Source organism: Osmerus mordax, chromosome 7 (assembly GCF_038355195.1).
Source record: "Osmerus mordax isolate fOsmMor3 chromosome 7, fOsmMor3.pri, whole genome shotgun sequence".
Classification (NCBI taxonomy): Eukaryota; Metazoa; Chordata; class Actinopteri; order Osmeriformes; family Osmeridae; genus Osmerus; species Osmerus mordax.
In genome coordinates this window covers 21,583,476-21,600,249 of record NC_090056.1, presented here as the reverse complement: position 1 = coordinate 21,600,249, position 16,774 = coordinate 21,583,476, and positions in this window count along the sequence as shown.

The following is a 16,774-nucleotide window of genomic DNA, read 5'->3' as shown; positions in this document are numbered from 1 at the left end:
CTCACTGGGGGGGTTTGGGGAGCCAGGGGGGGGGGGGGGGGGGGGGGGGGCGGTACGCCCACAGGCGGGGGGCCGGGCTGTAAGGATGTATACAGTCTCCAGCTCACGGGTGATCAGCTCTGGGGGGGCCTGGGGGGGGGGCGGGAGGGCCGGGGGATCCCTCCTCATGGGCAACGAGAAGTTTTCCATGCAGAACCTGAACGAGCGTCTGGCCTCCTACTTGGAGACAGTCAGGAGCCTGGAGCAGGCCAACGGCAAGCTAGAGCTAAAGATCAGAGAGGCTCTGGAGAAGAGAGGACCAGACCTCCACGACTACAGCCGCTACCAGGCCATCCTGGACGACCTGCGCGAGAAGGTGAGGAGGAATTGCTAACAAAGGCAAAGATAGAAACAGGAGCCAGTTCAGAAACTCAGCAGGTCTACAGTATTGTGATGTATCAGTCTACAGTGTTGTGATGTATCAGTGTTAGAATTACATTACATTACATTTAGCAATTTAGCAGACGCTCTTATCCAGAGCGACTTACAGTAAGTACAGGGATATTCCCCCCGAGGCAAGGAGGGTGAAGTGTCTTTCCCAAGGACACAACGTCATATCGAACCGGCAACCTTCTGATTAATAGCCCGATTCCCTAACCGCTCAGCCATCTGACCCCCGAATTAAACCTCACAATGACCCCTGTCCCTCTTCCTTATCTCTCAGTTATCAACCTCACAATGACCCCTGTCCCTCTTCCTTATCTCTCAGTTATCAACCTCACAATGACCCCTGTCCCTCTTCCTTATCTCTCAGTTATCAACCTCACAATGACCCCTGTCCCTCTTCCTTATCTCTCAGTTATCAACCTCACAATGACCCCTGTCCCTCTTCCTTATCTCTCAGTTATCAACCTCACAATGACCCCTGTCCCTCTTCCTTATCTCTCAGTTATCAACCTCACAATGACCCCTGTCCCTCTTCCTTATCTCTCAGTTATCAACCTCACAATGACCCCTGTCCCTCTTCCTTATCTCTCAGTTATCAACCTCACAATGACCCCTGTCCCTCTTCCTTATCTCTCAGTTATCAACCTCACAATGACCCCTGTCCCTCTTCCTTATCTCTCAGTTATCAACCTCACAATGACCCCTGTCCCTCTTCCTTATCTCTCAGTTATCAACCTCACAATGACCCCTGTCCCTCTTCCTTATCTCTCAGTTATCAACGTGGACTTTGGATCCACTTCCTGCTTCACTGGGATTTGTATTTTAGATCATAAAAAAGGGTTAGGATCATAAAATACTGGACCTTTATGACTGGGCATACCCTTCATTGTTTAAAGTGAAAGCCACCATTTCAATCTAGGGTTAGGGTCCCCAGGGGTTACTGGCACCATGGGTTACCATCAGGATTAGGGTCACCAGGGGTTAGGGTTACCATCAGGGTTAAGGTCACCCCCATGGTTACCAGGGTCACTGTTTTCAGTCTTACCCCCCAGATAATGGAGATGACGATAACCAACGCTGGGCTGGTGATGCAAACTGACAACCATAACCTTGCTGCTGATGACTTCCGGAACAAGTTAGTGTGTGTGCATGCATGTGTGGGGAGGAGGAGGAGGGGAGTTAGTGTGTGTGCATGCATGTGTGGGGAGGAGGAGGAGGAGGAGGAGGAGGAGGGGAGTCAGTGTGTGTGCATGCATGTGTGGGGAGGAGGAGGAGGAGGAGGAGGAGGAGGAGGAGGAGGAGGAGGAGGAGGAGGAGGAGGAGGAGGAGGAGGAGGAGGAGGAGGAGGAGGAGGAGGAGGGGAGTTAGTGTGTGTGCATGCATGTGTATTCACCAGGAATCCTTTGTGATGCAGAAAATTTCAAACAATTTCAAACATACTCATATATGGCCATGGGTGATCAGGAATGTCTCTATTCTCAGTCATGTTGACATTGTTAACTCCCTCTGTCTCATCCATAACATTAGCCATTCTTCTTGTTGCCTTCTGCCGTGCTCCATGGTAGCTTCGTAGACTAACTTACATTTGTTGTGCATGATAGCCAGGAAATGAAAAAAGGTGCGCAATGACAAGAAATTATATTGATTATGCCACAAAATATATATTAAAACTAAAGTTAGGAGCCTGGTTTGAAAATGTACTTCCCTTTCTGCAACAGTGTAACAACAGTGTAATGTTAATGTAATAACAGTGTAAATACAGTGTAAAAAGTGTAATAACAACATAATTACAGTGTTAAAACTGTGTAAATGCAGTTTAATAACAGTGTAATAACAGTGTAAATACAGTGTAATAACAGTGTATATACAGTGTAAAAAGTGTAATAACAACATAATTACAGTGTTAAAACTGTGTAAATGGAGTAAAAACTGTGTAGAAACTATGTAAAACGTGTGATAACAGTTTAATAACAATGTACAAACTGTAAAAACGGTGTGAAAACTTGATAACAGTGTAATAACAGTGAAGAAGTAGAAAGTACAGACATTTGTGTAAAACATGTAAGAAGTAAAGTAATAGTTAAAAAGTAAAAGTACAGATACCAGATAAAATCTACTTAAGTACAGTAACCAAGTATTTGTACTTTGTTACTTCCCTTTCTGAAACAGTGTAACAACAGTGTAATGTTAGTGTATATACAGTGTAAAAAGTGTAATAACAACATAATAACAGTTTAATAAGTGTAAAAACTGTATAGAAAGTGTCCTAAGTGTAATAACAGTGTAATAAAAAAACAGCGTAAAATAGAGTAAAAACTGTGTCGAAACTATGTAAAAAGTGTAATAACATTTTAATAACAATGTATAAACTGTGTAACAACAGTGTAAAACTGTAAAAAGTTTAACAACAGTGTAAGAACAGTGTAAGAACAGTGTAAGAACAGTGTAAAAACAGTGTTAAAACTGTAAAAACGATGTAAAAAGTCTAATAACAGTTTAATAACAATGTACAAACTGTGTAACAACAGTGTAAAAACGGTGTAAAAGGTTTAACAGCAGTGTAACAACAGTGTAAAACGGTGTAAGAACAGTGTAAAAACGGTGTAGAAAATTGTGTAAAAACGGTGATATTAACATAGCATAGCATAGTGTTGCACAGCACAGCATAGCAAAACATTGAAATACTTTTCATATTATAGTTTAGTTAATCTTAGCTTAGATTAATTTAGCATACATTAGTTTATAAAAGCATAGCATTGCGTTTAACCATACTCTAAAACCAAACAAGTTAGCTTTCGTGCAGTTGAATATTTATCCCATCTAAACATTTCCATAGAGCTGGACTGGTCTGTGGGGCTTTGTATGACTTGTGTATGTTCAGCTCTACTTGTCCTGTTTAGATAAATCAACAAATCACATGCAAACTAGGCCCATGCAAAAAATTGGGAGCGTGGCTTTCATATGGAAATCATATGACTAGTGGTGTGATGTATTTCCCCACTTCCCTGTCCCCCTTCCTCCCCCCTTCCTCCCCCCTTCCTCCCCCCTTCCTCCCCCCTGCAGACTGGAGGATGCTGTAGAGCTGGAGAAGACGTCCCACGTGACGAAGAGTACGAAGGTGTTAACAGTCACCCAGACACTGGTGGACGGCAAGGTTGTTTCTGAGACCCAGGATGTCAAGTGAACTGTGGAAAAACATGAGCACAGCCCAAGCATCTCTGCAGCTGCCTGAATGCTGTGTTAGTTAACCCACCACCAGTAATAATACTGTGTTCATGTAATGGATGCTTCTGTATCAATAAAGACACCATCAGTTCACTGAAAGAACATGGCTCGTTTTCATTGGTTTAGTCCACCTTATCTGTGGACTGTTGCCATAGTAACACTATATCTGTAGGTTGTTGCTGTAGTAACAGTGTATCTGTAGTTGTTGCTGTGGCAACAATGATTCTGGGGCTTGTTACCATAGTAACAGTGTTTGCTTAGGTAGTTACTAAAGTAACACTGTATCTACAGGATGTTATTATAGTAACAGTGTATATGCAGGTTCAGACAGGAGGACTCAGTATAGTATTTACTTGATACTTTATTTCACATGGTACAATACATGATTGTAATACTTGGCATTATGGTTCTGCTCGCTGCGGCTCCCTGCCGCACTGAACGGAGACACCGTTTCGACATCCGAGCAGAGAGCAGCGACGCATTCCCCAACACAAAACCACATGCCAGACGAGACAAATGTATGAGACTGCTGTGTGTATATGTGGTGCCCCTGTTGTGCTAGAATTTGACTGAGATGAGCGTTGTGTTAGCCATACTTACCCTCAGCATTGTATCTCAGAGCAGACGGTGCCCCTAGCTGCATCTATAGTGAATTAATTGAAATTGAATAAACGTGATTACTAACTGAGGCACGGCCTCGCCACCCAACTGGGGCACGGCCTCGCCACCCAACTGGGGCACGGCCTCGGCACCCAACTGAGGCACGGCCTCGCCACCCAACTGAGGCACGGCCTCGCCACCCAACTGGGGCACGGCCTCGGCACCCAACTGAGGCACGGCCTCGCCACCCAACTGAGGCACGGCCTCGCCACCCAACTGAGGCACGGCTTAGCCACCCAACTGAGGCACGGCCTCGGCACCCAACTGAGGCACGGCCTCGCCACCCAACTGAGGCACGGCCTCGCCACCCAACTGAGGCACGGCCTCGCCACCCAACTGAGGCACGGCCTCGCCACCCAACTGAGGCACGGCCTCGCCACCCAACTGAGGCACGGCCTCGGCATACCCATGTTTAAGAAGCACCGTGGACAGACGCGAGTCTATGCTCAACATCCCAACTGAGGCGCTGCCTCGACATCCCAATTCATGCACTACATGAAACACGAAGAGTGACCGTTAGGTAGTTAGGAGGGTAGACACCATCCTCCTCTGCCTTCCAGAACATCACTGCATTTGGTCTAATGTAACATTGAACCGTTGCAGACCAACGACCCAACGCTTGAGCGGTGAGCCGAGACCACTTGACACGCCAACGTTGTTTAGGGTCCGGACCACAGCGCCGGCACGGGATTACAAGCCTCCCGGTGACCGTTATGTAGTCATGCTTCCCTGGCATTGCTGACAAACAGGGGTTCGCTCATTGCGGTGGATGAATGCATACAGTGGAGGTATTGCACCATGTAAAGTGGGGACAGAAAGCGGAGTTAATATGCCATGTAACAAGAGTACCCGCACCAGCTTTCACACTAGTAATATGTTACGTATGCGTGTGTGTCTATGGTTAAGTCGCCAGGGCGAGATTGTGCAAAGGTTGGAATGTGACGTCACTTATGTTGTTAACCGACCCGGGAATAAATGCGGCCCGCAAACATTCCCTCATCCACAAAGGATGAGATTTTGCAGCGCCAGAACCGATTTAGCCACGGCCACAGACGGGAACAACGGCCGACCGTGAGAAATGATGCGCATGCGAAATTAAGACGCCCGAGCAACGACAAATGAAATGCACCGAGCCAGTGCGAGGACGAAAAATCGATCATAAAATTGTCCGGCAGGTGCAGCACAAATGCATGGTCAGCTGCACCCGTCCAGCTGACCCACACAGGACTCGGACAGAATGTCGAAATGCGCGCCCGCTACGACGCCGAAGCCAGAAGAGCATAGAAGACATCCGCGTTCGCCATTTACTCCCGACAGGTGCCACAGCGACTGTTGAAGGGCATCACCTGACGCGTTGGCGAGACAGTCTACCCGAGCCATGCAGCGCCCACGCTTTCCCGGTGATTGACTGATATCGATCGATATTGCCGAAACAGAGACAGAGCCAGGCGATCAGGCCAAATGCCAGGACCCTGTACGGGCGAACAGGTCCAAGATCAATTATTCTCCCCAGATATTACTGGTAGCTATGCCACTGAGACTACAGGAAACTTCGACAGATCACGGCCCACAGATAGGCCGACCCCTGCCGGATTCCTGCAGGATTCCTTGCTAGACCTAGCGACACGTCGGGCTCCTGAGCGCACATTGCAGTTAGCACACACATAAGTGACACTGAGCAGACATCTTACACAGCTATAAATCCCTCACATTTACATTCATTCATGTAGCAGACGCTTTTATCCAAAGCGACTTCCAAGACAAAGCTTTAGTGCATAGGTTAATAACCATGACGAGACAGCCACAAACAAACGAAGCATAGGCCTACATTGTAAATTTATGAATACCCCCTCAGTGAAACACAGACACAAACAGTAGTGGACCCGTAGTAGACACCAGCGTTTGACGAGCGATGCTCCACACCAGTTTGCATAACGTGCGGAGGACCACCCATTTGAAAGACAGTGTGAGGGCACAGCCCAGTAGAAAAGGAGAAACAACCGCACCAGAACACGCCAACTTACTCAGCAGAGCCCAGCAATGCACGGCTAACCACTTCAGATCCAACACGGACCAGTCCAGACGTTGATGACCAGATAGACATACAGGGCAGCTCCTGCGGAAACGCTGTGCTACTCGCAGAACAGACATATCCCACATTGTCCCGCCGAATCACGGCCACATTTCTACACTCGACCAAGCGTTTTCTAAAGATTCAGGCCCACACAGAGGTCCTCTCATCCCTAGAGTCCCTCTCCTGCCCAGTCCTCTCATCCCTAGTCCCTCTCCTGCCCAGTCCACTCATCCCTAGTCCCTCTCCTGCCCAGTCCTCTCATCCCTAGTCCCTCTCCTGCCCAGTCCTCTCATCCCTAGTCCCTCTCCTGCCCAGTCCTCTCATCCCTAGTCCCTGTCCTGCCCAGTCCACTCATCCCTAGTCCCTCTCCTGCCCAGTCCTCTCATCACTAGTCCCTCTCCTGCCCAGTCCACTCATCCCTAGTCCCTCTCCTGCCCAGTCCTCTCATCCCTAGTCCCTCTCCTGCCCAGTCCACTCATCCCTAGTCCCTCTCCTGCCCAGTCCTCTCATCACTAGTCCCTCTCCTGCCCAGTCCATTTATCCCTAGTCCTTCTCCCAACCCTGCTGGCTGTCTGCTCATTATTCTGCCTGCTCCAGCTGTCTGATAAGACCTGACCTGGAGAGGCTGCAGATCATGTGGTTGTTTGTGGAAAGGTGATGGAAGAGCTTCCAGACGGGGGAACCACCCAGTGGACTCTTTACTCTCAGTAGAGCAGAAAAGCACAGCCAACATATCACAGAAAACATTCAACAACATTATTATAGTTTACTTTTTACAGTAGCCAAAGCTTATGTGCTGATGAAGGGAATCCCTGGAGGAGTTCCTCTCTTGTTGACAGACGAGACTGGAGGTTCTCTCTTCTCTGGTCCCTCTGTCTCGTCCATTCAGGGGCTTAGAGCCCTCCCTCTCCCTCCCTCTCCCTCCCCTCTCCCTCCGGACACACTTGTCTATTGTTCTTGCCTTTACGCCTTCGTGAAACCAGAGCCAGGACTCTGGAGAGAACACAACATTCCACAGAAGAGAGAGAGACGGGAAATGAAGAAAGGGTGTGTGTGTCTGTGTGTGTGTGTGTGTGTGTATGTGTGTGTGAGAGAGAGAGAGAGAGAGAGAGAGAGAGAGAGAGAGAGAGAGAGAGAGAGAGGAGAGAGAGAGAGAGAGAGAGAGAGAGAGAGAGAGAGATAGAGAGAGAGAGAGCCATTGCATGTCGTTAGAGACTCTGTCTTGCATAACTTCCATTCCGGGGGTCCAGTTAGAGGTTGTGTTCAGAGGCTGTATTTAGAGGCTATCTTTAGAGGTTGTGTCCAGTTAGAGGCTGTGTTTTTAGGCTGTGTTCAGAGGCTGTGTTTATAAGCTGTATTTAGAGGCTGTGTTAAGAGGCTGTGTTACAGTTTTTCTGAATTGCTAAAACACTAAAACCCATCGGCTGAGTTCTCAGTTCTCAAGTTCTCAGTTGCCTGAACTCCTGTAGCTAATTGTGCAGTCTGTTGTCAATGCCTTAAACCATTTCACATGGTAAAACACAATTTGCAGATCTCACATAGACTTTTCAGCAAAACTCTAAACACATTCTCAAAACACATTCTGCACTCTAATGCACATGTCATCCATACTGGTAAACACAAATGGCAACAATCAAATACAAATAGAAAAAACATGTCATTGACAAAACACAACCACTAAAAATTGATTTCACTTGTTTCAAATGATGTGACACAACCAATATAAGCCAGTTCAGAGAGCAAACAGGTTGTTGAAGGTGGGAAAATATTGCTTGTGATGTTGACGAAGTGCTCTGGCCTGACCCAGCCCAAAGACAAGAAGAAGCACATTGATCACATGTTTACTCCTTAGATTTTTGTCCCTTTTACTGTAGTATTGTATACTGTAGTACAGTGCATTGTAGGCTGTTTACTGTACAATGAACAAATTGTATGGCCCTGAACATTGTGCTTTCCATTTGTTACAGTAACAGTACTGACTGCTCAATAGATTTTGACTGGTTGCAGGTCATATCAACAAAGAACAAGAGTGAGTTGTGAGGAGTGAGATGCACGGTACAGTACTGTATAGGGGTACAAGGATGGAGAAAGAACAAAAAAAATTGCAAAGAGCAAAGCAGAGTAGTAATTTCTGATACATTTTGAGCTACTATGATAGAACATGTTGTCGTTCATCAAAAGACAATGACGAATAAATATGAAATTTGTTTTGAGATTACGTAAAAATACTTCTCCTTCAGAACTATATGTTTTGAACAATGTTTTTAAATTTTTTTGTGTATAGTTTACTGACTGCTTGATAGTGTATATCATTTTGATCACTTTGTTTATGATTTGAGAGCAGTGTTTGATTTTGAGCACAGGTAAATCTGTTTTGAGCGAAAGCTTGATTTTGAGCACAGGTAAAAGTGTTTTGAGGCGAAAGGATGCAAGAGGATTCAGAGGTTTTGTAAATAGTGCTTGAAGATGTGGTTTTGTGTTTACAGTTTTGAGAAAATGGGTAACTGTTTCAAGAATGTGTTTTAGCAATTGTGAAAAACTGTAAGAGGCTGTGTTTAGAGGCTGTATTCTGAGGCTGTGTTCAGAGGCTGTGTTTAGAGGCTGTAGTTAGAGGCTGTGTTACGGTGAGAGGCTGTGTTCAGAGGCTCTATTTAGAGGCTGTTTTCGGAGGCTGTGTTTAGAGGCTGTGTTCAGAGGCTCTATTTAGAGGCTGTTTTCGGAGGCTGTGTTTAGATGCTGTGTTTAGAGGCTGTGTTCAGGGTTCAGGGCTGGCATGCTGAGCTGTGTGTTATGCTGAAAGAAGCAGTTTATCCTCTAATACTGTACTCTGCCAGAGGCTCAACAAGCTGCAGACACACTAACAAGACCAGCAGAGAGAGAGAGGGAGAGGGAGAAGGAGAAGGGGAGAGAGAGAGAGAGAGAAGAAGGAGAGGGAGAAGGAGAAGGGGAGAGAGGGAGAAGGAGAAGGAGAGGGAGAGGGAGAAGGGAAGATAGGGAGAGAGAGAGAGGTAGAAGGAGGGGGAGAGGGAGAAGGGGAGAGAGGGAGATGGAGAGAGAGAGGGAGAAGCAGAGAGAGAGAGAGCACGCGAGAGAGCGCGCGAGAGAGAGAGAGAGAGAGAGAGAGATGGAGAGAGAACCAGTATGTTTCTCCAGAGGGAGAAATAGAGGGAGGGAGGGAACTTGAGGCCTGTCCCAAAAGGGTTTGGCTGCTTCCTTCTGAGGGTGAGTCACTGGTCTGGTCTCCATGGAAACGATCTATAAGGAGAAAACTCTGTGACCTGTCAGACCACAAGCACTCCACCCTTCCACCCCTCCATCTCTCTCTCTCTCTTCCTTTCCAGACTTCCATCTACCCCTTCTCCCCTTCTCCCCTCCACCCTCCATCCCTCCACCCCTCAATACCTCCACACAGAAAGTAGTTTGAGAGTAGTGAGATAGTTGGCATGGTTATTTATGACATACAGCAGCAATTTGCAACATTCCAGCCTCTGCCCTCAACCCACGCAACTACTGGGCTATTTGCTCACAGTTTAGTGTGTGTGTGTGTGTGTGTGTGTGTGAAAGAGAGAGAGAGAAAGAGGAGAGAGAACAACAACTTTGTTTCCAGTAGCAGTAAGGCCTTGTTTGGTCACATATGTATCCTGGAAGGAGAGGAGGAGAGAAGGTAAGGTACAGGAGGGGAGGAGGAGGAGAGGTGGAAGAGGACAGGCAGGGAACAGCTAAGCTGCATTATTGCTACTTGACTTATCTGGCAGCCTCACAGACAAGGCTGTCTCTCTCGCTTTGTCTGTGAATTCCACATTTAATATTTAGGAGTGTTATGTAGTCACCCGTCCAGCTTGATACCGAAGAGGAGGAAAGGGGAAAAAGAGAGGAGGATATTCACAAAATAAGCCAAGGAGGAAGGTTCGCCTCTCAGAAGATGATTAGCTGGAACAGAATTGCTGGAATATCATTGGCTGGAAAGTTAGGTCGTTAGGTCACAACATGTTAATAGGGGACAAAGCTTATCTCCTTTTACTGAAAATATTTTACCTTCAAGTTGTTTTGTTGTCATGGCAACAGGGCAAACACTAAATGACCTCTGATCTGCTTATTCACACACACAAACACACACACACACTAGTTACATTTACATTTAGTCATTTAGCAGACGCTCTTATCCAGAGCGACAGTAAGTACAGGGACATTCCCCCGAGGGAAGTAGGGTGAAGTAGCCTGGCTCTGCCCTCCTACGCACTTCCGCTCAATTTGGATTTTACTTCTGTACTAGGTCTGGGATTTCAATGCATCAGTAGGTTTTCAGAAACAATTTTTTTGTAGGTCCAATCTGCGAACAGAGGGAGTGGCTGAGAACGATGACGTTGATGTCGTGCATTAGTTTGAGTTGTAGTTCAGTAATGGCGGCGGAGAAAGATGCGAGCGAAGCTATTCTGCGGTTTGGGCAACGCAGCCGAGACGGGGTTCGGGAAAAGTTAGATTTTCCAGCTACGGCAGCTAGCTCCATGGTGAAGGAGTTGTCTAAGGCGAACGCTAGCGATTGGTTATGGCAGATCAGAGTGGCTCTGGGCAGATCCAATAGTTTTAAACTTCAACAGAGTACCCGCCTTCAAGGAAGTTAACGCTTGTCAATGGAGCGATCCCAGACCCTCTGTACAAATGAAATGTACGAGGGTCTGGTTAGGACCAAGCTAAGGGTGAAGTGCCTTGCCCAAGGACACAACGTCATTTTGCACGGCCGGGAATCGAACCAACAACCTTCTGATTAATAGCCCGACTCCCTAACCGCTCAGCCATCTGACCCCCCTAGAGTTAGTCACAAACACATGCATACACACACACACACACACAGTGAAGACTTTGTAAACAGAACTGGGCTGAATGTTTAGAAGCCACACAACAACATTAATCTGAGTGTGATTAAAATCAGAACCATTTTATAAATTCTCTTGGGATAGGAAACATTCACACACACCAAAACACACAAACACACAGACACATGCACACTCTCACACCCACACACATACTCTCACACCCACACTCATACACACACACACAAACTCTCCTGCAGACACACACACACATTCTCTCACACACACACAGACACTCCGACACACACACACTCTCACATACACAATCACACACACACTCTCACACACATACGCTCACTCACACACTCACACACTCACTCTCACACACATAATCTCACTCTCACACACACACTCTCACACACACTCTCTCTCTCACACACCCTCAGACTGGCCTCCTGACTCAGGAAGCTCATTTCCTGTTGAGCAGAAACTCTGACGTCCAGAGGTGCTTCCCAGTGTTTCCATGACGATCCAGACCAACTAGAGAGTGTTGTGTAGATACCCTCTCTCTCTGTTTCATGTCTTTGTCTGGACCCTCCAAACCCTCTCTCTCTGTGTCATGTCTTCATCCTGCCAGACTGCCCTGGGTCTATCAGTACACACACACCACACACTCACACACTCACTCATTCACACTCACTCACTCACTCTCACACACACATACACACACACACACACACATACTCATTCACACTTACACTCACTCACACACACATACACACTCACACTCACATACACACACACTCACACACACATTCTCATTCACACACACATATACACACACACACTCACACACACATACACACGGTCACACACACACTCACACATTCACACTCACACACACACATACACTCACTCACTCACTCACTCACACACCACACACAAACACAAACACACAGACTCACACACACACACACACACACACACACAGAGGTGTCTCAGGGAGTAATCATTAGTCTGTCGTAGCTGTGCTCCAGTCTGAAGGCTGCAGAGGAATGTGCGGGGAGTTGGTTACGGTTGTCAAAACAATGATTGAGCAGTTGGGGAGTTGCCGTGGTTACGGTGACCATGGAGGAAATGTGTGAGGGAGCAGAAAGACGACCTAAAACCACCAAATCTGGCCTCTCTCTCTCTTCTGTCTTTTTCTTGCTCCCTCTTTCATTGTCTCTCTCCCTTTCTCATTCATTCTAAATCTTTCACTGTATTTTTGCCTTTCTTTTTGGTTTTTTCTCCAACTCCTCTCCCGCTTTCTTTTTCATTCTCACTCTTTATCTCATTCTTTCACAACTGTTAAATTAAGTTGCAACAATGCGCAACAGAAGACAAAGGTGTTCAGTTCGAATTAGACTTTAGGTGTGATCATGTAAACTTTACAAAACAGGCACCATAATTATGGAAATGTTTTCTTGAACATGAATGAAAGGCCTAGTCTAACTGTGACTCCGACAGTTCGAAAATAGCCTCTGGTCGTTGTTGTGACTCTGCTCCCCTCTAGTGTAGAACACTGATATACAGATGCTGTTGCAATGTAAATTGTCATATTTGATATTCACCATGCTTGGCAGCTGAGATGTGGTTACTTTACACTGTGCCTGGTAGCTGAGATGTTACTTTACATTGTGCCTGGTAGCTGAGATGTTACTTTACACTGTGTCTGGTAGCTTAGATGTTACTTTACACTGTGTCTGGAAGCTGAGCTGTTACTGTACACTGTGTCTGGTAGTAGAGATGTTACGTTACACTGTGTCTGGTAGCTGAGATGTTACTTTACACTGTGTCTGGTAGCTGAGATGTTACTTTACACTGTGTCTGGTAGCTGAGATGTTACTGTACACTGTGCCTGGTAGCTGAGATGTTACTTTACACTGTCTGGTAGCTGAGATGTTACTTTACATTGTGTCTGGTAGTTGAGATGTTACTTTACACTGTCTGGTAGCTGAGATGTTACTGTACATTGTGTCTGGTAGTTGAGATGTTACTTTACATTGTGTCTGGTAGCTGTGAGGTTACTTTACACTGTGTCTGGTAGCTGAGATGTTACTTTACACTGTGTCTGGTAGAAGAGATGTTACTTTACACTGTCTGGTAGCTGAGATGTTACTTTACACTGTGTCCGGTAGCTGAGATGTTACTTTACACTTTGACTGGTAGCTGAGATGTTACTGTACACTGTGCCCGGTAGCTGAGATGTTACTTTACACTTTGTCTGGTAGCTGAGATGTTACTGTACACTGTGCCCGGTAGCTGAGATGTTACTTTTCACTTTGTCTGGTAGCTGAGATGTTACTGTACACTGTCTGGTAGCTGAGATGTTACTGTACACTGTGCCCGGTAGCTGAGATGTTACTTTACACTTTGTCTGGTAGCTGAGATGTTACTGTACACTGTGCCCGGTAGCTGAGATGTTACTTTACACTGTGTCTGGTAGCTGAGATGTTACTTTACAATGTGCCTAACACCGAACTACTGTGAGAACCATGCAGTTCTGATCCCTGATCTTATACTGTACTTTCTACTTGCAGTATTTGTGAATGTGAATGCTGTGTACCTGCTGTAGTGTTGCTGTGTACATGCAGTCGTGTTGCTGTGTACATGCTGTCGTGTTGCTGTGTACATGCAGTCGTGTTGCTGTGTACCTGCTGTAGTGCTGCTGTGTACATGCAGTCGTGTTGCTGTGTACATGCTGTCGTGTTGCTGTGTACATGCTGTAGTGTTGCTGTGTACATGCAGTCGTGTTGCTGTGTACATGCTGTCGTGTTGCTGTGTACATGCTGTCGTGTTGCTGTGTACATGCTGTAGTGTTGCTGTGTACATGCAGTCGTGTTGCTGTGTACATGCTGTCGTGTTGCTGTGTACCTGCTGTAGTGCTGCTGTGTACATGCAGTCGTGTTGCTGTGTACATGCTGTCGTGTTGCTGTGTACATGCAGTCGTGTTGCTGTGTACCTGCTGTAGTGTTGCTGTGTACATGCAGTCGTGTTGCTGTGTACATGCTGTAGTGTTGCTGTGTACATGCTGTCGTGTTGCTGTGTACATGCTGTCGTGTTGCTGTGTACATGCTGTTGTGTTGCTGCAGCTGTGCTAAGGAGCCACACAATGACTGGCACAGTGAAAAGTTAAACCACAATGCTGCAGCAAGGCCCTGGGTGTAGCTTAGTGGTTAGAGTGCTGGACTGCAGATCTCCTGGGTGTAGCTAAATGACTAAAGGCTAAATGACTACTTCCTGTGAGAACTCAGGCTTGCCCCTAGAGGGAGCCTCTGGTAGGGGAGCTCTGTTGCTGTGGGAATGGGCAGATCCAGACCATAGTATGGCTGAGGTTAATCCAGGGGGAAGGCAGGAATGCATAACACAGTAATAGTCATAATACCACTTATTTCCACAATCTCACGTTTCTCACTGGTCAAATCTGACACATCCACAAGCAATTTGCAACTACATTTATTTTTTCATCTCTTTCTAGAGGAATATTTATGATATTCATAAAATTCTCCTCTCCCCTACTCTCCCACCTTCCTCACTCCCCCCTCCCCGTACTCACCTCCCTCCTTCCCCCACCCCTCGTCCCCCCTTCCCTGAGACCAGGCTCTGACCTCTGACCTCTACCCTGGTATGATGAGGGGAGGAGCCTCCCACATCCCTGATGGGAAGCAGAGCTAGACAGAGAGAAGGGAGAGAGAAGGGAGAGAGACGGGAGAGAGAGAGAAGGAGAGAGAAGGGAGGGAGAGAGAAGGAAAGAGAGAAGGGAGAAGGGAGAGAGAAGGGAGAGAGAGGAGAGAGAGAGAAGGGAGAAGGGAGAGAGAAGGGAGAGAGATGGGAGAGAATGGAGAGAGAAGGAAGAGAGAGAGAAGGGAGAGAGAGAGAGAGAAGGGAGGGAGAGAGAGAGAGAGAGAGAGAGAGAGAAGGGAGAGAGAGAGAGAGAGAGAGAGAGAGAGAGGAGGGAGAGAGAGAAGGGAGTGAGAGAGAGAGAAGGGAGTGAGAGAGAGAGAGAGAGAGAGAGAGAGAGAGAGAGAGAAGGGAGAGACAGAGAAGGGAGAGACAGAGAAGGGAGAGAGAGAGAGAAAGGAGAGAGAGAGAAGGGAGAGAGAGAGAAGGGAGAGAGAAGGGAGAGAGAGAGAAGGGAAAGAGAGAGAGAAGGGAGAGAGAGAGACTCATTGTGGTTCAGTCAACTCTTGTCTGGAACAGCTGCATGCGATCACAGTTACTGTTCAACTTTGACATTTTCCATGAAACATCTCTTCCTCCTCCTCTTCTTCCTCCTCCTCCTCCTCTTTCCCCTCCTTCTCCTGCTACTCCTCCTCCTCCTCTTAATCCTCGCTTTTAAAGAGGGTCAGAACATTGACATCCTGCTTCAGCTGAGTCATCTGGGACCAGGAAGTGACCTCAGCGAAATAGGAAATGACATCCACTGCATCTTCTCTTGTCTACATAGTTTAGCTCAGGGTCCCTCTGTGACGTGGTCAGGGCCCTGCTGACAACAACAGCAGTGGTTGGTATGTATGGTTTGCTACAAGTGTGTGTAATTGTGTGTGCATCATGTATGTGCAGTGTGTGTGTGATTGTGTGTGTAGCGTTTCTGACGTGAGTGTGTGTATGTTTGTGGCTGGTGTTTTTATTCTGTTCCTGTTTGTGAGCCTAGAGGGCTGGCAGGCATGATTTCCACACCCTGGACCAGCCACCCCCTCCCACACACACACACACACACACACAGACGATGGGGAGGGGGGAAGAGGAAGGAGAGGAGGGAGGGAGGCGGGGAGGGAGGGGGGGAGGGAAGGGAGGGAGGATTCTGGAGGCACGTCAAGAATGTTTCTTTTAAGAAAAAGTTCTAGCAGGTGGGTTCTCCTAGCAGGGTGGTTCTCCTAGCAGGGTGGGTTCTCCAAGCAGGGTGGGTTCTCCTAGCAGGGTGGGTTCTCCAAGCAAGGTGGGTTCTCCTAGCAGGGTGGGTTCTCCAAGCAGGGTGGGTCTCCTAGCAGGGTGGGTTCTCCAAGCAGGGTGGGTTCTCCAAGCAGGGTGGGTTCTCCTAGCAGGGTGGGTTCTCCAAGCAGGGTGGGTTCTCCTAGCAGGGTGGGTTCTCCTAGCAGGGTGGGTTCTCCAAGCAGGGTGGGTTCTCCTAGCAGGGTGGGTTCTCCAAGCAAGGTGGGTTCTCCTAGCAGGGTGGGTTCTCCAAGCAGGGTGGTTCTCCTAGCAGGGTGGGTTCTCCAAGCAGGGTGGGTTCTCCAAGCAGGGTGGGTTCTCCTAGCAGGGTGGGTTCTCCAAGCAGGGTGGGTTCTCCTAGCAGGGTGGGTTCTCCAAGCAGTGTGGGTTCTCCTAGCAGAGTGGGTTTCCAAGCAGGGTGGGTTCTCCAAGCAGGGTGGGTTCTCCTAGTAGGGTGGGTTCTCCTAGCAGGGTGGGTTCTCCTAGCAGGGTGGGTTCTCCAAGCAGGGTGGGTTCTCCTAGCAGGGTGGGTTCTCCTAGCAGGGTGGGTTCTCCAAGCAGGGTGGGTTCTCCAAGCAGGGTGGTTTCTCTAATTACCCCTTTT